The sequence below is a fragment of the Hesperophylax consimilis genome, chromosome 14, assembly GCF_061612785.1.
Source record: "Hesperophylax consimilis isolate HC1 chromosome 14, BYU_Hcon_1.0, whole genome shotgun sequence".
NCBI lineage: Eukaryota > Metazoa > Arthropoda > Insecta > Trichoptera > Limnephilidae > Hesperophylax > Hesperophylax consimilis.
The window spans coordinates 5267427-5293269 of NC_142849.1; the positions used below are offsets into that span (position 1 = coordinate 5267427).

Here is a 25843-nt window from a genome sequence, read left to right on the forward strand (position 1 = left end):
GTATTTTGGTACTCCATTATGATAGAAAATACAATAAAACCACTGCAAATCCACTGTGAATCCGTCAGCTCGCTACGGGTACAAACGTCAGAAATCAACTGTGGATTTCTTGGCACACTAAGGGTTATGTCGACACATAATATAATAATAAGATTGTAATATTATCTTACTCACCCAAAAGCGAATACGAAACAGTTTAAATCTTGCAATAAATACATCATGGACTGAAGTGGGCAAGTATTCAGTAGGTACAACCGGCAAACCAATCTAACGCTAATCTACTCGGACCCTTTACGTAATTTGGACTGCTGGCTGTTCATTGCTCAAGGCTATACTCCGTAAGGCTGTTGTGCCACTCCTCTGCTTATGCGGCCCGTGCATAAATTGAGGGATTTGGCGGATTAGAGGCGAGAATAATGACCACTTTCTGTGATGCTAAGCATCATGCTAAGGTTATTGTCACAAGGTGGAATCAGGTGAAATTAATTGTAGAAATTGCCTACTGACCCATCTACGCTCAAATTTTTAAGTAGTTATCTAATAGATCTGTGTAAAAGTATGTGATCTGAAGCTTGTGAAATCTACATTACGTTTGATTGCAATCCAAAACTTATCACAATATAAAGTTATAAGACATAAATGTTGGCAAAGAACCCAATAACTAATCAGGTTCATTTAACAAAAGGAAACCTTACCTAAACACTTTACAAAAAATTTACCAACCTACAAACTCAACAAATAAAAGCCATTTGTTCTGAACCTATTGTTAATTACGATCCGCTTATCACGTAAGCAGAGTGGCAGATACTCTCAGTATTACTCTGGTGTAAGACCATCATTTGGAATCGAAAATTGAAATGGCTTTAGCCGTGTTTGGTGACCAGATCTGAATAGCAAGGTACTTTCCCACTCTCATCTTCCACATTTTCTCCCCCTCCTCACTACCTTCAGCAGTACTACGTACTCCATTTGTTGATGCCATAGTCTCACAGGCTCCAGACGGTTGGGAGCAGTTGGTACTCTTGTGCGGTATTCACATGAGAAAAGGTAAGGTATGCGCGTTCAAAGAATAGCAATATTTCAATGACCTTATTGATTGTGACGGAGTGAACTGTGTGATTTTATTTCAATGTGATTTAAAAATACGATAGAGATTCCTACATGTTTGTATAATCCACTTTATTTGAGAATAAAACCAACAAATACGATCAAAAATTATTAACGGTTAATTTTTTTTATTGAACACATTTATTTGGATGTTATAAAGTGTCTTACAAAAATACCATTATATATATGACGACTTAAATAAAATATCTGCCTTTCATATAGATTGAAACTTTTTTCTTCTAATAGTCACCTTGATGAAAGGTTCTAACTATCTAGGTACTTGATTATTAAATTATAATGTTCGTATTTTTTTCCAGCTCCAGAAACATCTTGCCCTATATGGTTGGTCTTCATCCGCCCCTTCCCAATTCTCGTCTGACCGTCTAAAGTTAATTCTTATAGTTCCCGATTCGTTCATCCACTTACCTGGCTGCTAAATCAGGCAGGTACCTTTCTGCCGACGGAAGAAGGGACGCCCCCGCTTGTACCGTGGCAATCCCATTATGGGATTAGCGGACCGGAATAAAATTAACGATTGATATAGCAGGAAGGCACCTGGAATTAAATTAGGTGACCGGAGATGAATTATTATTTAGGTAGGTATGTAAAGTTTCATGAAGGTAATGTGCACGATTTGTTTGGTAAAGTACCTAACTAATATAATTTTTTATACGCTCATAGGGCTTTTACAATTGGTACATTTAAATTTTTACAGTTAAGGGTTATAAACAATGGTTGCATAATAATTTCTTACATTGCAGTACTTTAATTTCTTACATTTTATTAAATTGCATTAGTTTAAAAAAATATATTGCATATGTAAACTGAGTTAATCAATTTAATAATTATTAACTAAAATTTTGAAAATAATATCTTGATATCGAAAAAAAATGTTTAAAAATGTTTTGAACATCGAATTTGCTATATTAAAAATGTTGATATCATTTATATATTCATTTGCCACGAATTGTAATATTTAATTATTGAAGATAATATAAGCAATTTTTAAAATAAAATTGGAAACAGAAAAATCCGATAAGGGTCCGGTTACATCAATAATATTGGCACTTATTTTGTGCCAATATTTTTTATCTATATAATTTGTACATACATAAAACATTTAAAACATGCTTCCAGTTTATTTAGATACATGGGTACTATTCCTATCGAGATGTACCTATTTGTATTTTGTTTAACCTATTCTATTATTTCCTGAAAAGCGCATTTTGTTCTTTGAACAAGCAAAAGAAACGCGATAGCGCACGCATGAGGAAACATCCCAACTTTATTTCCAAATTCAAATTCGCTCTTCCATACCCGTTTTCCCAAATAGAACAACAAAACTATGGATTTCCCACGCTGCGAGCGCGCCACAAAGTTTCCCCGCGCTTTCCACACATCCCATAGACAAGAGGAGGGAAACTTGCGGGAGGAATTTCCTACTTCCTGTTTGGCACGGAGTGGAGTTCCCGCCAAAGAAATATGGCCGCCGTGTCACTGTTTGAATGCAACTTCCATATATTACTGGCGCGGAATAAAATATCCAGCTTGCACTTTATGTTTCAGCAAATTCAACGAGAAAATTGTGGACTTTTATATTATTGCTATTTGAGAGCGAGCTTTAATCTCCCACACTACCCACGTGAACTATTTTATGTAATTTTTCATATGAGTATGAACGAATTTCTACTGTGGTCTATTATGTTGAAAATTAACTTTTTTATATAGTTGAATCTTCATTACAGTGATTTTTGTAAAAAATACACAACTTCAGAACACCGTGAAATCATAACCCATTGAAGAAAAAAACAGCGGTTTAAAAATTTGTCTTGGATTTTTTAATTGTTTACTTTAACGATTGACTGAATGAAACTTACTTCCCAGTCAAATCAAGATATATTTTTATGATTTTCTAAAAAAAAGGGGAAATTTTATTCAAATTCAAAAAACAAATTAAAAAATATATTTACCGCACAAAAATACAGAGTAAAAAGGGTATAGCTTATAGGTTACATTGCTATTTCTTCCAGCTAACCCAACAAATACACATTATATTACATAACCCAACAATTACATGTTAACAGAGGAATTTAATTTATGTAAGGTATTCATTTAAGGCGTAGTGACATTTGTTTAAAAGAAACGTTTTTAGGGATGATTTAAATTTAAGTATGTGGGTAATTTTTTTGATGCTACGTGGAAGGTTGTTATATACTTTAATGGCCATGTAGCGTTGTCCTTTTTGAAATATAATTTTGTTTGCTTTTGGGATTAATAAGTTTTCTGTGAACCTTGTAGCGTGTTTATGTGTTGAATTTTTTGTTGAAACTTTTCTGGAGATAATTGAACTAACAAGCATAACTCCTTTATATACTATAATATATATATAATTGATAAACGACAGTGTATGTGAAAATATTACTTATTGAAACGTAAAATAGTAATACTTCAAGGAAAGATATATACATTGCTCATCTATTATCTGTTGTTTAAACTTCAAATAATAATAATAATTTCTCATCGAATTTCCAAGGTATTGTTAATATTTTATATGTGTCTGCATTTTGAAGCTGTCGTAAAAACGAATGATATTTTAGGAACAAGATAAAATTAACTATTAGATTTTGTATTCGAAATATATTTTAAAACTTAAAACGAGCAAAATTTTCATATCAACCATGAAAAAGATCTAACCACAAACATTTTTGATCAAAACGTGGCAAAATTTCAGAGAAATCCTAATTCAAAAACCACAGTCATTTTATTTTTGAGTTTGCAAGAAAACTGTCACGTCACTTTACAACATTCAAAAAAAATATTTTGAACTTGCTTTTAATTTCATGAAAACCACTGAATTCGTTAAACTGAAATGTTTAACGCATTGCTTTCACTTTTTAAAACATTTATTAGGCATTTATGCAATAAAAAAACATCACTTTAAAGAAGTTCTTGTAAAATGTACATTATAAAATTCTATTTGAATAATGGCATAACCTTTTTTACATGAACATAATATATTTCATAGCATGAGAGTAGATTTTACAAATGCTATTATTATTCAATCAATCGTCTAAAACTGATGAAAAATAACACAAATAAAATCGTAAATATGAACAAAACACGATTTGTGAAGATATTTTAATAGACATAAAAACAGCTGTCAACCGCGGCTTTGGCACAAAAATCTTTTATTTGCAAGAATATTTTAATGAGCAAGCGTGAAGTCGCAAAAAACATTGTTGCCAAATTTAAAAGAGTTAAAGATATTTTTATTGGAACCGACCCGATTCTTAACATTTATTCACAGTTTTCAGATTTTCGAATCCTTAACTTCAATATACCTATCTGTGAGTAGGTACCTTTTTGTATTAGTTACTCATCAAAATTTAAATTTTATCTTGTTGATTTAATAATATTTGCTATTCGAAGCTTTTCACATAAATATTTTTTTTATTGAGCGACGAATCATATTCAGGAAAATAAATTCTAGTCACAACTATTGTACCGCCTATTGTAAAATTTGGTTTATCTTTCCTTAAAACGAACAACGACTTAAAGTAGGTACACTAGGTAAAAAAAAGGTTTTTCTAAACTATTTTCTAAACACATTACGCTATCCGCATCATGGATTCGCCTATTCCAGCACATCGCTCGCCATACACTACCAATGGAAATGTATTGAAGGAAATATGCTGAAATAGGCCAAACCACGAAAATATAGCGTAATCTGTCTTAGGCTTTATTGTCATTTGTTAGTTTTTGTTAGTGTTGTTTTATGTAATTCTACATTAAATTTAATGAATTTTATATCCCGTCTTACTTTTATATAAAGATACCTTGTCTTAATTTGACATCTCTAATCTTAAATTACTACCAAAACCGATAACTGTTTAACTGTAATTTTTTTATCGATTCAATATTTTTATCTGTTTTCTTATTAGGGGTACAGTTAAGAGGAGAAAATTTATAATTGATTTGATTTTGTCCGTATTACACGTGCTACACATGTACAAACTGATAAAATGAAAACGGTTGATTTTTCGAAAATTAATAAATAAATAATTGATTTTCTATAGGTAGTATGAAGAAGGATAGAGCCTTCGAAAAAAAACATATTCATACAACGCCCTTACGTTGATTTTCTCTCAAAAACGGCGCTTTGCAAATCATCAAAAATATGAATATTATTAAGGACAAAAAACATTAATTTCATGGAATATATTATATTCCTCCTTTTGGTAAAATACACATAATTGCTCAGTTACCTAATCAGCATTTACTGACTGCACGCTTTTGGCATCTTATAATAGGTTGATTACTATATTGTGCAGAAAAACAAACTGTAGGTAATTGTAACTCGCGTTGTTAATAGGTATTCCTAAAAAGACCTAAATTCTCCAGTTTTTTTTTTAAATAAAGATCATCTCTACATTTGACATTAATTTTCCAATTAATGTAATATTAATAGTAAAGGAGGGTAAAAATCAATGTCCAGTATTTTTTCATTAGTAACCTCGGCGTGCAAAGTCGTATTTTTTTTTATGTGTGTCTTTCTATATCTGTTTGTAAATAACACTAGATAGAGCCTAGGAACTAGGAACTCGCACTCAATTTTGCATTGCCCTAGAGGTGATTTGTTCACAAATCGACGCTAAGCAAATTATCCAATTATTATTATTATTATTAATCGAAGTACCTACAATCTCTACACACACCAAAGGTAGACAGCTAATAATATATTCACTGCAAGGATAATAAATCTAACTTGATACCATCAATATCAATAACTCTTTTTTCGCGTAGAGTAAAATACATAATATTTGACTGCGTCTAGACATTTCTTCTTTACGCTTCATAACACTTTTAAAATCCACTCTCGGGTCGCGCACGGACACTTGAACACACAACCGCACACATTCATGGCAAAGAGTCATCCATTACCTTTCCGGAAACATTACCGACATATGATAATTTAATGGTCAATACGGTCGTATATAATGTACCAATAAATATGTGATATGATTTCATGACTTTGGGATTTGGTGACCATTGCTTGCTGGCGTCTCGCTCCGCCGACCGGATAAAGAGCTTCCATCCGGCAGGAGGGAGGGAGACGCTGATACAGCCTCAAATGGAAATTTATATTTTATGAGGTTTTGTATTGTGGTGGGACTCTCAAGTCTGGGCTTTGCTGTAAAATTGGTACTGATTTATAGTGTAGTAAGAATGATTTTCTTACCATTTAATATATTTTCATTGGGATTTTTGGAAGGAAATACAAATAATAATTATTTATTATCATTCGTTAAAATAGGAATAAAGCAGATTAGCGTAGTAAAATTACTTTTTTCGAACTCGGATATTGTTTGCTACCTGCTCAATTTTTTTTTTATTAGTTTCCAATTATTTAGGTCGAAGTAGTACCTAAGTAGGTAACTATCTTACTGACAAAACTTCAGGCCATTGAAGATTTCAAATCGAAAAAATTCTATCGAGTCTTATTGTATTATTACCATTAACTGTGGGTAAGGAGAATAAAAACATCATAGTTCTCCGTCATTGCGGGAACTATTTTTTTGCTCAATATCTTAAATCGTCTCCATAGAATAAGGAAGAAAACTAGAAGTGCCTTCAACACCTATATAAATATATATATATATGTTGAAGGCTATATATATGTGTTGAAGAATATTAAATATTTATAAAAATATTTGCCTCACGGATCTCATCTCCACAGCATTCAGTCTATTTTCATGCTTCACTGCTACAAATCAAGGTAGGTATCAGGACTCCATTGTGGACTGCTAGCTTAATTTCTTTGAACATTTTTTTGTTACCGCCAACCGCGTCCATTCCTCTACCGTCTCTAAAATGTTTGATTGACACCTTCTAGAACCTCTAGTCTAGAAATTTAATGTAATGTTCTATGTCATGGGCCATGTATATTACACGGAGAAATGTGATTATGTATTGCGAATCTGTTCTAATTATTTGTAATGCAGTTAAAAACGGGATTGCAGGCCATTTCCTGATAAACTTTTATTGAATTTTCGCCTTGATAGTATAGAAACACGTGTTCAGACATCGTGATGATTCGTCATTTAGTAAAAGTTTATCAGGATCTCTATTAATTAATTCACTTAGACCTGCGATACGGTTTTTTACCGGATTACGAATAAATTGATTTTATTTCTCCGCGTACGTCCTTTTGTCGGGAGGTTGAGGTTGTTGCGGCTTCGACTTCAAAAATATTTAAGTATTAGAACAAAATTATTCACTATCATACATTTTTTAATGTTTCGACAGTATTATTAAAATTATGAAAATAATTCATTGTCAGAAGGTTAACCTACTACTTCTTAACAGTGAAGTTTAAAAGATTTACCTCCGTACAAATTTACCTAAGCCCTGCATTTTTTTGGTTAGGGCACCCTTAATATTAGAATGTTGTGAGGCGGAAAGAAATAGGGGAATAAAATTTATAGAGTAAGTAGTGAAATAGAAAGTTCGCTGCTTTAAATCCGGTTTCTAAACGTTGTTAAATAATAAATCCTTTAAAATCATCCACACATAAGAAAGTATAATTATTGCATTTTTCTTTGAATCATTTACCCGCAAAATTTTTAATATCTTTTTTGCATTTTCCGGGTTTGGTATGCACAACGTCTGATCCCAGAGCCAACTATTTTACTTATTTGCCACATGTGATACTTAAATAATCCTTTTGATGGCTTCTCAACAAAACATTATTTTAATCCATAAATCACAACCAGTTGTATCAAAACGGTAGGTAGGCACCTCTTAATCACTCTCACATCTATATTATTTGACTTCTGACTTATCCAATAATAATATGAGGCTGTTGTAAATCCAAACACGCCTTCACGTAAGTTTTTTCTTGGAAATTTTCACTGGGCGCAGAATGGAGTAGTTGGTATAGGAAAGCATTAGGAAATCCAACAGGACTCCGAGCGGAGGCTGGGATGATGTATCTACACGTAATGGGGCAATTTTTCTCACCATTTTCCATAATCGATAATTTATTATTATACCCGAACACAGAAGATCCCTTTCGCCAGTATTTCCTCTGTGATATTTCTTAAATAAACCTGTGCGTGGAGTGTGTTCCAAGTGCCGGCTTAACGGATTGCCGTTTGAAGGTTCGTTGTGAGATGTCCTTTATTCCAGAATCTAGATTAAGGGCTTGTCAAAGGGTACTTTGAGTTCCTTATGCACGTGTAATTCTTCAACTTTAATTCGTGGGACTCGCACGTGTGACACTTACCGCAACGTAATTGAATCAAAAATTTACTTAAATCTTGTCGGAGAGAATTTTTAAATTGCTTTTTTAAAGCTAACAACTAAATTAGATAGTGTTTGAATTAACACTTAATTGGTTTCATAATTTTCCTAAGTATAAAAGTATTCAAGTAGATATGTATTTTAAGTATCTTGTGAATTCTGTAGTTTAATTTTCCTTAAAATGGGATTTCTACTCCCTGAATATTATTCAAATAGGAAAATGCAATTTTATTTTACAATCCTGCACCAAGCTCGCCATAATGATAACATTAATATCCCTACAGGCATGTATCTTTGTTAAAATCCAATTATCACTTTAAAGCAATTGAAATTTAGGCGTTTCCAAAAAAGAAGATACTCTCAGAATTGCCCTTGTTTAAGACCACCTTTCAGAATTAAAACGTTGCTTGAAATGTGTTCGGTTACCAGATCTGAATCTCCTTTTTCTTCCCCATCTCCTTCCATGATATACTTTTACTGGCTGCAGACGGTTGGCAGGAGTTAGAACTCTGTGGTCCCACATATAAAGCTGTGTATTGGAATTATCCTTATAATATGTATGAAGAGAACCTAGTTGATTATGTATTTGGGTATCGGGTGACAATAATAACAAAAACAGATTTTCATAACAGAATTTCGAATTTATTTTCAAATAGTTATTTCAATGGGTAATTATATTACAAAATAATATTCGTAATAAAACAATACACTGTATTTTGCACACAATACATTTAACACAAACATTAATTAATTACTTTAATCATATTTATTACATTTAAAATCAATATTTATAGTACCTAGATAGTATTTCTAGATATTAATTTAAATCTAATTTAATTTATTCATTTTAAAGAACTATCAATACTTATTCCACTGTTTTAATCACTATTCTATGTACGTATCAAGTTGCATTTGCCAATTCACGTGGCTTGCACAATATTTATAAATATACTTTTGATGGGCATTGTGTTTCTATTAATTTTCTCAGATTTGGTGTCTTAAATAATAAAAGTTAAGTACGAAATTATTCATCAATCTGTGATTCAAAATTCTTTCTAAAATTTTAACATTATGTTTACCATTTAGGTTCTGAATTTCATTAAAAATAAATAATTTACTACATTTTTTGTATACTTTTCAATAAGAACATTCGATTTGTAAGGTCATAAATTAAAGTGGACATGCAAGAGAAATGCATATAAATATATAGTAGAAATAAATGTCCGACTAAAAAACACATGAGTACGTAAGTCAAAATAATCATTGATTTGTATCTCTACAGAGATTAAACAAATTGTTTTTAAGAACCAATCTCTTTTCATTAGGCTGTATATTTATTCATGAACAACCAATGTAAGATTGGCTTAAAATTTACACAAAATATCAATACATTTTTTTTAAATATATATATTATTTACGTATTACCTGACACCAACTCATATTACACTTAACCAATTCCAAAAAAGGTTTACTAAGTTTACTTACTACAGAGGGAAGATACATAGATCGCATTATTTTACAAAGAATTAAAGTATATAAATATTGGAGTATTTTCTACTTAAATTACGTTCTGGCAAGAATTGAGTAGGTATACTGCATCCTGTATTTATTTTCTTCTAAAGTTAACTTCATCAAACACGGGTCTCTTGTATTGTAAATTATTTCATAATGTGGAATAATTAATTAATTGATTTGAACTGCAAAAAAAATACTAAAAAATACAATCATCAATTTATTCTCGGTAGAGCTGAATAGGTTAAATTTATTAAAGACGAAAACAAGTTTGTGAAGTTTGAAAATTTCCAAAACTAAATTTATATGAGTTTTTGGCGGTATCAAAAAACCTGTTTCGATTAAGTAGACTTTATCAAATAAATATATCGGTTAAAAATAAATAAGGGTTAAGTTGAATAGCCTTGTATTGTAGCTTATGTTTATCAGTCTAGAGAAATTATTTACGTTCCTATTTAATGTTACACAATTTTTACGCATATTAATAATATGTTTAGGAATAACTTAATTTTGATTTTATTAACTAGTCGTATACAAAGCGAATTTTATATTACGTATAAAGGTATAGAGGTTATGGCTTTGACACCACTTTACGTATATCGTTCGAAGACATTGTTAATGTCCCCTTTAAATTATCATTCTTATAGATTATTTTCTTTTCAACTGTGCCAAAAGTTTTAATATTCAATTTCATTTACGACGGTATAAAACATTGAATTAAAATCATTGAAATGCACAAATAATGTCGGAATGTTGTGAAAATATCGGCAATTTTTTGTTGACACTTTAAATACAATTAATATTAATCAGAAAATGCCTTTCATTTTTTATTCTAATAGTTTTTTGCAGAAAAAAAGGTCACACCAAATTTTCTAATTACAAGTGTTGATGTATTTAAAAATAAATATTTGATTAATGGCAGAAAGAAACTGAGTCATTTAATATTTATATCGCTGTTGAATATGGCTGAGGTACTTCTATTAACTAATTTAAGTACAAATTAAAGTGATTATAACTAAACGAATAATGAATATTTTATTTACATGGCTCTTAATTCTATACTAATTCAAACTAATATTTTTTGTACAAATTCTCCAAAAAATTTTTGTCACTAAATTTAATACATAATATCATTTGTACTCCATTGACTCTATGAAGATAAGCGGAAGGAATTATAAAAAAAAATAACTTTACACATATACAGATACACAAATTGAACATTTTTTATTTTCGATACGCCGCACCGTAAGAACGAATTTTTTTTTAAAATTTGATAAGTTAGTATAATTTATTGAACTGAACATTTTTATTGGATTGATAATTTTTATAAATAAAAATTTAAATATTTGTTGGTTAATTTGTGACAGGTAAAAACACGCTTTTTTAAAAACAGCGCCATCGGTTGGACGTAAAAGCAACACGCGTCTTTGTTTCACTATCTGCACAGACAGACTGAGCCACAGCAACTTATGGCGACAGCTAGTTTTAAATAAATATCATTTAGAGAACAGGATTTTTGACAAATTTTTCGATTCTAATTTTTTATCTTTAACGGGAGTTTTGTATAGATCTTTTAATGCACAATTTATTTTTACGCTTGAAACAACATACCGTTTCCATGAGGTACAATTTTACACCTGTGGACATTGTTTGATATACGGCCGTGTCCGTTGATAACCTAGTGTACCTACATACAAGTATACATAGGTACCTACTATGCCTGGTTGGATTTGTCAGAAGACAGAACCGAAAAATACCTACGCAGAATGACCAGCGAGCACTGTGCATGTTTTCACAGCGGGAGGGGAGTTTATACTAAAGCAGTAATTCACTGTGAGAAATATTCGTGTTCGTTATGAACGCACCTTTACAACGTAAGATTTTATATCTAGATCAGAGGCGACACCAAAGTAGGTATAAATATCTACTTATTTATAATCGCTGAATTCTACAAAATGCTGATAAATTTTCTGTTTAAAGCTGTTAATTTTTTAGCTCAAGTTTTTTTTATTAAATAAAATGGTGCAAATATTTCACATTTAATATTAAAATGCTTTTAAATATAGGCAAAAATTGAGCTGGATGTAAGTTTGAGTGCATTAATGACGAAAGATTTATAACAATTTAGAGCTTTTTTATTTTCTTTGCCAATAACATATTTGAAAAATGCTGAAATGGATATTAAATTTGGTTTAATATAAGTGAGAATCTAAAAGTTTTCCCAAAAAATGAGAGAATAAAATTAAAAAATTATGGCAAATAGAATATGAATTGAGCAATTTTTTTTAAAGTGCCAATACAAAAAATAACGCAATTGCACTGATTTTTTTACTGTAAATTTAGTTTTGCAAAGCTTTCTGCTTTAGGTACAATCATACAATCTAAATGTGGCATTTTTTAATTCATATCGTTTGCAGCAACAATTGAATTTTCAGCTAAGTTCATTAACTAATTATTTTCATTAAATTTACTGACAGAAGAAGCCTGTTATTTTCATAATGAAAAATCCCAAATAAATTGTGTCATGATAATCTCATTATTGGATTGTTTTTACAAAATATACGTCTTATTTTATTTTCGAGTGAGACCAATTGTTTCCATAAATCAAGCATTGAAAACATACTTCGAAAAAATAAGAAGATTGATTTTTAACGTCTCTTCATATAGGTATAAATAATTAATTTTACTATATAATAATGTTTGATTTATCGATCTTCTAACAAGATGTTGTAATAAACTCGAAGAAAAAAAAAACGCAATGAAACATATCCACAGGAGATTCGAAAGCCATATTTTGTTAAATTTTTAAAAAATGTTCATACAATTTTTCATTAATTTTAACTTTTGGGTTTCACGGCCACACCTGCAACAAAAAGAGAAAAAGCAAAATTAATAAAAGTGTAAGAAAATTTTGATTGGTTTGGTAGGATAAGTGTGTAATTTGTGGAAGTGTGTTTTTTTTAAAGATCATGTTAAAAAATTAGGTGAGTCACCTAGGAAAAGGAAAAATAAATCGGGTAAGTAGGTAGGTACCTACAAAATTGTGTACTTATATACTGTGTATAAATATATGTATAGTAGGTAAGAATGTTTTAATTATCAGTGTTTTATTTGTGGTGTAAGCAAGATCAAAAAGGCAAATAATTAGACAACAACATAACGAAATTACACACAGCGAATTAAAAACATTTTTATATGTCTATGCTTATTTTAACATTAACTTAACTGCACTTTTATACTGACACCTAGCATTAACATATTATTTATTGTGACGGGAAGCTGTCATAGAAAAGCACCTCGACACATTTACTGTGTACATGTGCCCATAACAACTAACTAAGAAAAAGAAATATATTTTGTCGGCTTTCAAATAACATCAAACTAACATAACAAAAAAATTATCACTCTTGAAGTTTTTTTCTTTGGACGTCACGAAATGAATCATACAAGTTACACACGCAAAACACTATTATTCAGTTTTTGATGTCATCATTCTTCAAAATTTTATGTCAATAAGATTTTCTTTATTTTATTCCGCAATACAATATTTTCACGATTGTTATTGATTTTAATTGGTAAAACTATTTTTTTTTTAAATTTCAATAAATATAAATTTATAATGTCATTATGAAGTTACAATAAAGTTTTATGTTTTTATAATTGTGATAGCGATTGTAAAACGTTTGCTAAAGAAGGAGGTAGCGCAACGCGGCATAATACCCCAAAAACAAATCACTGTAATAGCTGTTACGACGTTCAAGGCCATTATCAAACTGTGGATATACAACATTAAAAGAAATACTTATTTGATTTTATTTATATGTACCTTATTTCATTTGAAAGTAAAGTCATTAATAATTATTTTCAGTAAAAATCGATTTAATTGGAAATTTAGTTGTGATGGCAATACTTTCCTCTTCTTCTCGACAAACCACCGATAGCACAATTGCCATTATGCAAAAACATATACATGATTAATTGAAAGCAATACAAATATCTAAATACAATAATTTAACTGTAAACTTCCATAAATAAATATTGCAAAAAACTAAACATTTCTATTTTCGTACAATTAAGCACATTCACTTTTTCAAAGATATAAATCAGTTTTTACCAATTAACTAGAGATGTGCCGATTATGACTTTCGCCGACTAGCCGACTAGCCGATTAGTCGGTTGTAATAAGACCGACTAGTCGGCCGACTAGTCGGCTAAGCCGACTACGGTTTCGGGGATAGTTCTAGGTACCCTGAAATGTCGCGCATGGCCAAAGTGTACCTCTGCTGTCCCGCAAGTTCTGTTTACAGTGAGAAGCTTTTCTCAGAGGCCGGAAACATATATGAAACAAAAAGAAATCGATTGCTACCAGAAAGGGCAGAAGCTTTAGTCTACATCATAATTTACCCTTAATTAAAAAATATAAGTAAGTTATAAAAAATATAAGGAGATTATGATATTTTTGGTTGTCACAATTGTGACTTTGATTTGATTAGATTATGTAGGTATGGTTATAAGAAATATGTTTTTTTCATTTTTTTTTGTTTTTATCAAACAGTTCATGTTTAGAATTTTTGGATATATATATATATATATATATATTACTGTGAATCTTGTACATACAATCTTGATTTAATACATATAACTGAGTTTGTTAATTTAAAAAATCTACTTTTTATTTTAATAATAAGAAATACTTATAAATGTTCATTGAAGATAAGAAGATATTATGTTGTTTTTTATGTTAATTAGGATAGATACTAATTTTGTTCAATAAATGTCATAATTATGTTTTCTTTACAAGCAAGTAATTTTAAAAAGTGATTACCAAAGGAAAGATTGCTTTACATTTTTTAATGTATAAGACTGATTATAAAAAGAAAATATATATAATCAAGGTTTTTATTTCATGTAGTTCCCCCGCATTCATATTATTGAGAAATACATACAACTTAAGAAGCCGGATAGTCGGCGCTCTTTGCCGATTAGTCGCCGACTAATCGCCGACTACAATAGTGGCCGGATAGTCGGCTTTACCGACTAGTCGCCGACTAGTCGGAACATCTCTACAATTAACTCAATTTTATGTACAGGTGTACGTAAATTAAAAAAAAAATGGCCAAAAAATCAACTAATAATTATTCGAAGTTTTTATTTAGCAACATTTCTCTATAAATCTGTCGGCAATATTTTGGTATCCAAGCAATAAACCATGTTCTAGAAAAAAATGATATTTTAAAAATCCAAAACTCGTAAATTTCAGAATGTTATAATCTTGGAGCGGACTGCGTACGGAAAGCAGTTTCTGAATATGCCCCCGATTAACATTAATAAATATAAGTTTATTATCGCTTATGAAATTAGCATAGGCTATGACAATTAGCGAAACAGTATTATATAAAGCAATGAATGGTTCTCAAACTATACTTTAACCGTGGCACTGAAATATAATAATATATGTTTTAATTATTCAGGTTTAAACAACACCGCAGACAGATCCGTTGTAATTTTTCGCTCATTCTCATGAACCACGCATGTAATAGAAAAAAGGCACACAAAAATAGTTTTCAGCGGCAAGAAATTTATAAATACATAAAAAACAAAACGTTAGACAAAAATAAACAATTGTAAATAAATATATTAAATGAATGAAATGAAAATACTTGGTTTTAAGTCACTTTATTGATAAATTTTACTGTCTACTAGTTTCGGTACCTCCGTACCATCATCAGAACAGTTATAAAAATTATAGTACATAATACATTTAAATATATACAATATTATAATACGTAATAATTTTAAAATTATAATACATGATACATTTTTTTAAACTGTCCCGATAATGGTACGGAGGTACCTACCGAAACCGGTAGATAATAAAATTTATCAATAAAGTGACTTAAAACCAAGTGTTTTTATTTCATTTATTTAAAATTCAAGTCACAATGTGTTTGCTTATTTTCAAAAATTAATAAATATATTATTTTATAATACCATCTTTTCACGTGAAATAAAAAAAGGTTGCAGGAAACGAACACAGATATCGTAAATACAAACTTTAAAATTTAACCCTTTCATCCGTTTGCGTAATAATGATTGCATTGAGATGTGTATAAGAATATTGACTTAAATATAAACAGTGAAAGGGTTCAATACATACACATTTAAAGGGTGAAGGAAAGAGCAGAACATTAAATTTTCTTTAAAATAATGAACGAAAAATCTGGAGACATACATTAGTTATGTATGCACTTAGGTACCTACCTACACATAACTTTAAGAAAATCTTCATTTTAATAAAAAAGATAATTTTTATTAAAGACAGCACATTTAAAATGGGTGTACATAGACAAAAATACGTCATTCTGGCTTTGAAATTGTAATAATAAAAAAAAATTGATTTAGAATAGTCGAAATGATATTTATAATATTTTAGTAGTTTTGCAGAGCTGTTCCGGGTGGCATATACAGAGTGAAGATTGCGCTGATGATAATCAACCCACGGCGGGAGAGGGAAACAGAAGAAAAAGAATCTGAGTAACATCTAATGTCATTAAAAAAATACTGCTAAATTGTATTGCAGTTTTTTTTAGCCTTCCTTTGAGAAGCTTTGGATTTTAAAATCGCGAACGCAGCGTCTATCGGACATGCATACAACTAAGGTCCATATCTGCCTGGCACATCTCGCCGCGAGTGCAACCAACACTGTGCGGAATTAAGATGTAACATGATGCGAAAACGACCTCAACCGGCTTGTCGAAGATTTATTACTCGGCTATTTTGCATACGCTGATTTAGCGGATTCGCGGAGCGAGCGGGACACACTACGTCGTTTGTCATATCGCGCGTGGGCGTCGGAGGGAGAGGGGACGATGAAATATTATGAGGAAGACCTTATGCAGATTCGAATAAGAAGAGTACGTACCGTAAAAGCTTAAGACCTAGGATACTTCAGTACAAAAGGCCTACGCTAAGCAAAATATAATTTTGTTCAATTCGAGTGGTAATACAGGCCGCCAAAAGTCATGTTCATAAAATTTCTCAAAATATATATAAATAATTCCCTATCGTACGCGTCATTTATGAGAAATAGGGAAAATTAATACCCACTCGATCATAAAAAATGTACAGTTTAAGTCACTAGTTAGTATTAACCTTGGTTGTGGGCCAGTGGAAATAAATTTAAAAGTAAAAAGTTATTTTTTAAAAGTTTACATAAGTGATATGGTAGAATAAGTTAATTAAAATACATTAATTAAGTTGTAAAGCGCCCGTGTGATAGTTTTTCGCGAAAACAGCACTATAAAAAATAGTTTTTATTACATTAACATTCTTAAAACTGTATGTCGAAATGATTTCCCATTCATAATAAAAACACATAAATTTGTTTTTGACCACGATAGTTTTATTTTCACTCTACCGGTTTCGGAAGATCCCTTCCTTCGTCAGGAGAATATTTAAAACAGTTTTAAATATTCTCCTGACGAAGGAAGGGATCTTCCGAAACCGGTAGAGTGAAAATAAAACTATCGCGGTCAAAAACAAATTTATGTGTTTTTATTATAAATTATGATGAGCCACAAAGTGAATGCTTTTTACAATTACGTGATTTCCCATTCGTTTGCAGCGTTCTTTATGAACAAATTTGCATATAAATATTAAGAAAGAACATAAGAGACGTTGTCTACGATTGGCTGACAAGATTTGTTTGTCTTATTGCCCCCCTCACCGGGACCGCCCCGCGGCATCCCCCACCCTCTCCAACACCTCCCCGACACTATCGCATATCACCCCATCCGCTCACTCGCAGAATCTTCTTAGGCTTAAGTTTGTTACAAGGAACCTATATTTATTTACAGCTGCTTGAAAACGATTTGTTAAAATATTGATTTGTCATAAAACATAACAAAATTAGTTACCTACACTTTTTATACGTATTTTAATACACTCTTATTTGCAATTAAAGGATATGTCATCTTGATCTTGTTTTTGACAGATGTATTGAAATTCAAATCTCCATGATGGAAATTAGGTTAGGAGCTGAAAATAGTTGCGTTGACCTGGGAGTACCATAGTGAAAAAGCGGTGAATTCAAGAAACTAGAGCTCACTATTCAAGAGTCCTTAGTGAGGTGTACCTACAAAAAGATTTTTCTCTTTGTTGTTAAGATAGTAGACTAATTAAATAGGTACTAATATCGCAATTGGCAAAAGGGTAGGTATCTACCTTTACAATAACAAAGATAGGATACCTGGATGGTTTTCATCACGATTAACCAGTTAATGAAGGTTTAGGTTTGTTAATATAAATAGGGAGATAGGGAGGCATCTGTCGTAATTATTGATCAATGAAATCGCGAAAAACAATATGCAGAAACAGAAACTATTTTCAACCAAGGATAACGGCTTCATCAGTAAACTATGAAATCGGTTAATTATGTTGTTGATATAAGAATTCGAGCGTGGGTGCTTCATCAATTATTATTACGAAGGGACTGCCTGTCTAACGTTTACAACAAACATTTATGATAACATGAATATGAAGACAATCGCCTACATAAAACATTAAAACGTCTTAGCAAATAGAATTCAAACTGCTCAATTCTGGTGTCCGCTATCATTAATTATTAGCTACTTCGAGTTCCTTTCCCGTTGTCGCCATTGCGATTGAGCGAGCGTATATATTATATATCTACTCAGTGGTATACTTAGGTAAAGATAAACAATCTTCTTTCATGGATAAGTTTTGATCTCTGAAGATGGCGTCAGTGTAGGTACTGTTTGCGTGTCTTCCGCAATAACACCGGAGTCCAAATCAGAATAAGTAGGTGCGGGTTTAAGAGGACACTATTGAATATATTTGTGCACACCATCGAATGTTTGAAAAAAGTTTTTTGAACTAGTTTGGAACCGTCCCTTCTTACCCCGCAAATGCCCAAAGATACTGGGTGCTTAACGACGTTTATTAATTACACTTAAACTAAGACTGGTGATATAATTCGATAAATGATTTATATAATTTCGTTTCATTAACCAGGTTCTTAACAAAAACATAGTTAATCCATCTAGCACAAAAGCGAGGGTCTCTAAATGATTTAATAATATTATTTTGCTTACAAATGTGTGGTTAGATATTTTATGGGTGGTGCATTCAGAATTTAATTAAATTAAGTTAATTTAATTCTATTTAATTAAATTAAAATTAATTTAATTTATTTCGACTTAATTTAATTTAGTTTCATTGAATTAATTTTTTTTTTCGTAAACCTTTCAAGGGTTTATATATATTTTCAAGAGTTTTACCATTACAAATAAATATATCTAATGGAATGTGAAATTGCAATCAGTAGTCAAATATGATGTCCTTGAAAAGCCATGTGTTGATAAGAATAAGGTTCCGTAATCTTTTTTTTCATTTCATCTGTGCCAGTCACGAATCAATTTCTAAATGAGTTTCTAATTATATTATTTCTGAACACATCACTCTTTAAACTATTATTTAAACTGCCGCTGGAAACAAATCTTAGCGTATGCCACCCCATCTCTTTACTTTGGACTCTTTCTTGAACATTTATCAGGATTTCTGCAACACCAAAGCTAAAATTTTGGACGCTCTAAGCCGGGCGTAAATTTTCCGCTACATGACAACTTTGAAAAAAAAAGGTATCACGTAAAAAATTACACAAAAAACACACAGCAGCGCGTTCTCGTTTCGTGTTCCCTGGATTTATCTCTGCCGGGTTTCCAGTCTTTAGTCTTTTACCTATTTTTAAACGAAATCTAGTTCACAGCTGTGATATAATGGTGCTGAGTTTGTCTGATTGCGAGGGATTTAAAGCTCTCATTTTGTGTCCTTCAAACTCCATAGGGAAGGTTTTTTATATCATTATCTGTCATCACATATTATGTAAAGTCTTGAATGACATGATATACGTGCTTACGTATACATATTTATGATTTTAACAGTGTGAGAGTTTAACAAATAATAAAATATAAAAAATTTTATGTAAGTCTAAAAATAATTTTTAATTGTATAGATTCTCAGAAGGTCTGGAAAACACTTCCATTTAGTCAGGTACTTAAACTTTTTTTAAATTGCTGAAAAAAAAATAACGTAATTTAAAAAGTAGGTAGACAAATCAAAATTTACATCTCAAGTGGTCGCTACGTTTGCTGACTTAGTATTGGTGTCCGGGTTAATGGGTTGACGTTTATGCAGGTTTAGGTTACGTATGTATCTACCCACCACCTGCGTGGTGGGCCAGATCAGAAAGTAATATGCTAATATGACAAAAAATGGCATTTTTGATGTTGTATCCAAAGATTTTCAGGAAACCCGTGTGGCCAAACTTTTTAAATTCTTTGTGAAATTTCCTGTAAATATTAATACCAAAAATTGAAAAATACCCAATTTACTAAAAAAAATTGAAAATCATTTTCAACTAAACAGCATCAATAATGTCGAATTTGTCAAATTTAGTACCCCATCACGTTCAATGTCACGAGCCGCCACTGGCTACGTTCAAAATTTTCTTATAGCGATATGAACTAAATAATTAAGCATCTTTAATTATTTAGATAAGGGATAAAATAACATCATTGATCAATCTTCGTGATACAAACATGGGTCTTTATCAAAATAACAACAAAATAACAAGATAATAACAACTAAGGTCTATATCAAATAACATCATTGATCAATTTTCGCGATATAAACACGAGTCTATATTAAAATATGACAAAATAACAATATAATAACAACTATTTGATGGGTCTATATCAAATAACGTCAATGATCAATCTTCGTGATACAAACATGGGTCTATGGATTCCCGATTCACAATGCATTTATAAATATTACTAAAAAATCCACCTCCTGAGCAGTTTTCTTTCGGCATCTTTACATCTTCACCAACTGAATACATTATTGTTAATTAATACCGATATTCATTTTGATTTATGAGACGATTTGCGTCTTAATTATTTCATTTGGTTGTAAGCGCCTAACGAGAATCTTGTATTTCAACACGGTGGCGGTGACCCAAATTATTATCAATTATTTATATTTTATCAACAACCTGTGCCGTGATACTATACATGTATATTTAACTTTTATTTTTAAAAATGGTGTAGATTTTAGAGTATCGAATAATCAATATACTTATTAATTATTATGGATGTTCATTCATCAACACCAATACGTAAAACATTAACATTGGGATAAAAACAGCCAATTAATATTTTTTAGAATTAGATAAAATAGATACATAAATCAATATCTACCTGCCTATTAACCAGTTAAGTATGGTATATGGAAAAATATGCAAACATATTATCATGATGATCAACAAATGTTTTTCAATGATTTTTTCAGCCATATAACCTACCTAAACTTTTACATTCAATGTATGTATGTGTCTCACAGATCCTATATATGGGATACCTACATCGAATAAATTTTTTATTAACTTTGAAATGAACTGAACTAGGTAAGTAATAAGAAATGTATTATATATTTTTACAGCGCCCTTGGGGAGATTTTGCACAAAAACGGCGCTATACAAATCATCAAAATATTATTATTATTATTAACTCGTGTAACAGTTTATATTTCGTTTAAAAAAATTAAATGCTGGCATGACAGTAGGTGTGAAATGAACTCTATTTTCGTTCAATGAATAAATTTAATGTTTCAATGAGTTATTCTGAAGGTCCTGAATCGCAAGTAAAACTTTGTTGATTTATTAGACAATTTCTCCTGGTCGCTCACGACTCCTCCCACGATCATCCGCGGCATTATTTTAAAATTAGTTTAAATAGTAAATCCGCACCGTTGATGAATGACGGGGTTAGAAGGATTTATTCCGTGGATATATGAGGGGATAAGACGCGCCCGGGGGGGATGCTGAGATTGCGCATAATACTTCAATAAATCCTCGGCGAGCACAGAAGGGAATTTTCGCCGCAAAAAGTATTTTACGGGATACACACCTGCTGGAGGAAAATTAACATTACGTAAATTGAAAATGTATACTACCTCGCCTCGGGGGCTAAGTGGCTAGAAGGCTTTGTATCTGTTACGATGGGTTGGGGGGGGATTTACACGACAATTCTTGTAGGCATCTTGCTTTTTTCTACAACAAAAATATCAGAAGCAATCCCTAAATATTATTCCACGTGGTCAGGCTGTCTAGAGACCTTCGGCATGTGATTGCAATAAGGCTTTTTTCAACGATTATTTATTGGTCACTATGGAGTAGGTATATTGGTCACTGTTTCGTTTATCAGAGCCAAGGTAGAAAGCTCCATCAAAATGGTCACTGGTTGTATATTGAAGCTTGGTTATTCGAAAATTGAAAAAACAAAGCGAGGAACGTTTGGAACCTGAGTTGCCATGTAAACAAAAATAGAAATCCTAAAAAAACTATCTCTAATATCTTGTCTGAACGCAACGAGTTTACATCTTTGAATAAGATACAAATTATAAACACTTTCATACCTATGTTAGAAATTAATTATTCGTTACCAAGTACAATAATCATTACATATTTTTAGGTTATTCACATCCAACACGGTGCATGGCTAACTGCATGCAAGATATATGTGAATTTAAGCAAAAGTCACCAGTTTCATTCATTATATGTTGTAAAAATATTGGTCATTAAAAGTCTTAGTTACAGGCTGTTGGTTGTATATAATAAAGCAAATGATTTTTATAGTGGTAGGTATATAAGATGTATTTAATATGTTGTTTTAGTTTTTTGTGCCATTAAAATAATTGCGCAACGTAAATTTTGAAAAATTCTTCGAAAATAATCCATATTTTATTACTAATTACGGAAAATATGTACATTTAATAAATGAAATGCTCTATGATTTCAATGTAATTAAGACTGATAAAGAAACAATAAGATCCTATTCCCGTATCTGACAATGGGGTGATATACGGAGCGGGTGTACATCCTTCTTCCGTATCCCGGGAAATAAAATTAAACGATATAGTCCGCCTCGGCAGGATAACGAATGGTTATCCGCAGACCGCGATCCGAAGGAAGCTAGAAATAATGAAAACCTCGCTGAAAGTAAATTGAAAGCCTTTGCAATAACCTCGGCGTCATTTAAGAAAGTGTTCAATTTAAATTAAAGCCCGAATTCATTGTTGATATTTAAATAGCAGACGAATTTACCGCACTCCTTCGGAAATAAATGACAAATCTTATAAATCACCGTATCTATCTTACAAATCTGCCAAATTTAGGGAAAGCTGCTTATTCAGGGTAAGAACGATAAATAAAATGCGACAAATACGATTTTATCAAATAAAATGAGATTCAGAGTTTTCTTTTATAAAACTCGACTGTTAGATTCCTCAAAGAATTTTGTTTCCAAACCAACAAAAAAGATCTGGATGTTGGTCTGGTCTTTACGCCAGTAAATAAAATTTAAGATTTTTTTGTCATCTTCATTAGGGAGTTTATAAAAAAAAGGCAAATATTTTGAATTATCAGACGGGTATCCTGACCTGGTGAAAAGCACAACTAATGTATCTATAACAAATACCTGCTAATAATGAAGTGCTTATGAACAACGTTTTTCCACAGTAATCTAAACATTTTATAGTCTGGCAGTCCAACGTGCGTCTATTTCAGCTATTTTAAGCAGTGACAGTATTTGGCCTGTGACACCTGTCCTTTGAAATTTAAATGTCGAAAAAGAAAAGGGCTCGCAGCAGCCAATGGCTGAAGAGTAGCTCATCAATCAGCCAATGAGGGACATCACTCAGGCCGTGGCATCTAATTGTGGAATCTAAAATCCAAGCAGAAGAGGATCTCAAAGAAATTTGTGATGAAGGGAGAAGTGAAAAAATTTATAAAACCGATTTCGAAAGGGAATTGAAATATATTTTCGGAAAACACCTAACTAAATAATACCAACTTAAAGGAAAGAAAAAATGACACTCTGCCAGTTTTTTCAATGTGCCTATGTTCGTTTTTAAATTTTCTTTTCCACAGGTTCAAAAAGCTGCCTGGGATTTTGTTCTAATTTTAATCAGTGAATTGGGATTCTTCGAAGCTCCATAACCAATGATGGAACTGACATTGCAAACTTAAAAACGGTGACCTAAAAAATGAAAACGAAAAAGCGGTGCAATTTTTATGACCAGAGATTTGAGGTACACATTAAAACAGATTTTTCTACCAAACTTAACCGTTATATTAAGTGATAGGTTATACCTACGTTATACATTTACATAACATAAGTTGTAAAGCGCCCTTAGGGTGATTGAAACAGCGTTATAGAAACGATCCAAACATTATTATTACTTTTGTTTGATCCTTGCACATGAGAAGGTAAGTATATACCTACACAAAATAAGATATATACACAATTTATTTAAGTAGGTGGGATATTACTAAGTGTTTTATGGAATGTTGCAAAGGAATTCCTTCCAACTGTTAACAGTTAAGTCGGAGACATATCCATACGAGTATTTGTACAAATCTCTGCAAGCACGAAACATCTATTAAACCTCCCCTTTGAAATGCGTTAGTTGAATTAGTTTTAAATTTAGCCAGACGGCGTCGCATTCCTAAGGCAAATGTACTCCCCACTCAACTGTTGAGTAATATCAGACGTAATTAATGTTCCTTCCTACTTGCCAAAGTAAATAGTTCACTATTGAAGAAAATACATTTGCTTTTGAAGATAATAATGTTTCCGAAAATATTTACTTTAGTGGAACCTGAGCTTTAGCAAAATAACATTACAATAAACTTTCCGCTTTTTTTATGTAATTTTTTTAATATTGTAACTTAAAACTGTACAAGGCCTACTTACGTTAATATATATAATTGCATAATATAATAATTACTATATTATATTATACAATTGGATTAGAGCACAAAGAAGAAAACGGATCGTAAATTAAGTACCAAATAAAAAAAAAACATTGACGATCGTAGGCACCTACCTTGTAGATACAGTTTAAAATTAAAATAATAAAAAAAGTCGCATAAAAAAAAAATTAAAAATTTAAATATATAGTTTTGAGACCGTTCAACAGTCCCAACTGCTTCACTGAGCCAGTGAGACTATGGTATCCCAAATTAAAGTATGTTGTGAGGCTGAATGCAGCAAAGAGAAAGGTTGGGAAGTACCTGGCTATTCAGATCTGGTCACCAAACACGGTGAAATCCATTTCAAGCAAACTTTTCAATTCTGAATGGTGGTCTTACACCAGAGTGATACTGAGAGTATCTTCCACCCTGAAACGTGCCGCCAATATTTTATAAATTAGTAAATTGTGAAATGAGACATTAATCAAATGAAATTTACTTGCGCACGCCGGGATTCAAACCCGTGACCTCCAGCTTAGTAGTCGAGTGCCTTCGAGGTCTTCGAACCCGAGTGTTAAAACGTTTTATATACATATTTAATTAAATATTTTAGTACCTACCTACCTACCTGTAATTTACATGTTATATTTTTATTTCAAGACAAAATTTATGTATTGCGTACATGGCACTATTATGATATGTCATAAAATATTAATATAATTTTACTAACATCATCAACAATTAACCGGTCGTTATCTGAGTTGACATCGCGTTTAGGTCCCACCCAGGCGTAGTGCGATCAATTCCTCGGCTGGATAAGGCCTCCATCACAAAACAAGCATCATTTTCCACTAACTGTGGTGGTAGTAGGATAATTTCAAGTTAGGTTATTCGTAAAAAAAAACTCATAATCAAGATTAAATCAATTTTTTGTTGTCTTTTTCATTGGAATGTGATCAAAAAGTTCATAATACTAACATACAGAGATTATACGTATCTGGTATTTTCAAAAACATGTTCGCATGTTTGTTGTAAATTTTAAAAATTCTCCCAGTTATTATCACCGAAAAATTTCGGAGAAAAACAAAT

At 31.4% G+C, this 25843-nt stretch overlaps 1 protein-coding gene across 1 annotated transcript in view; it reads right to left on the reverse strand.

Moving 5' to 3' along the window:
• Positions 1 to 9053: 9053 nt before the first annotated feature.
• The window catches only part of Ubx (Ultrabithorax), a 325440-nt gene continuing 308650 nt past the window's right edge, over positions 9054 to 25843 (reverse strand). The window contains exon 3 of the mRNA XM_089639461.1: positions 9054 to 12784. The gene's annotated coding sequence lies outside the window, so the exon portion shown is untranslated. The remainder of the gene's footprint in view (positions 12785 to 25843) is intronic.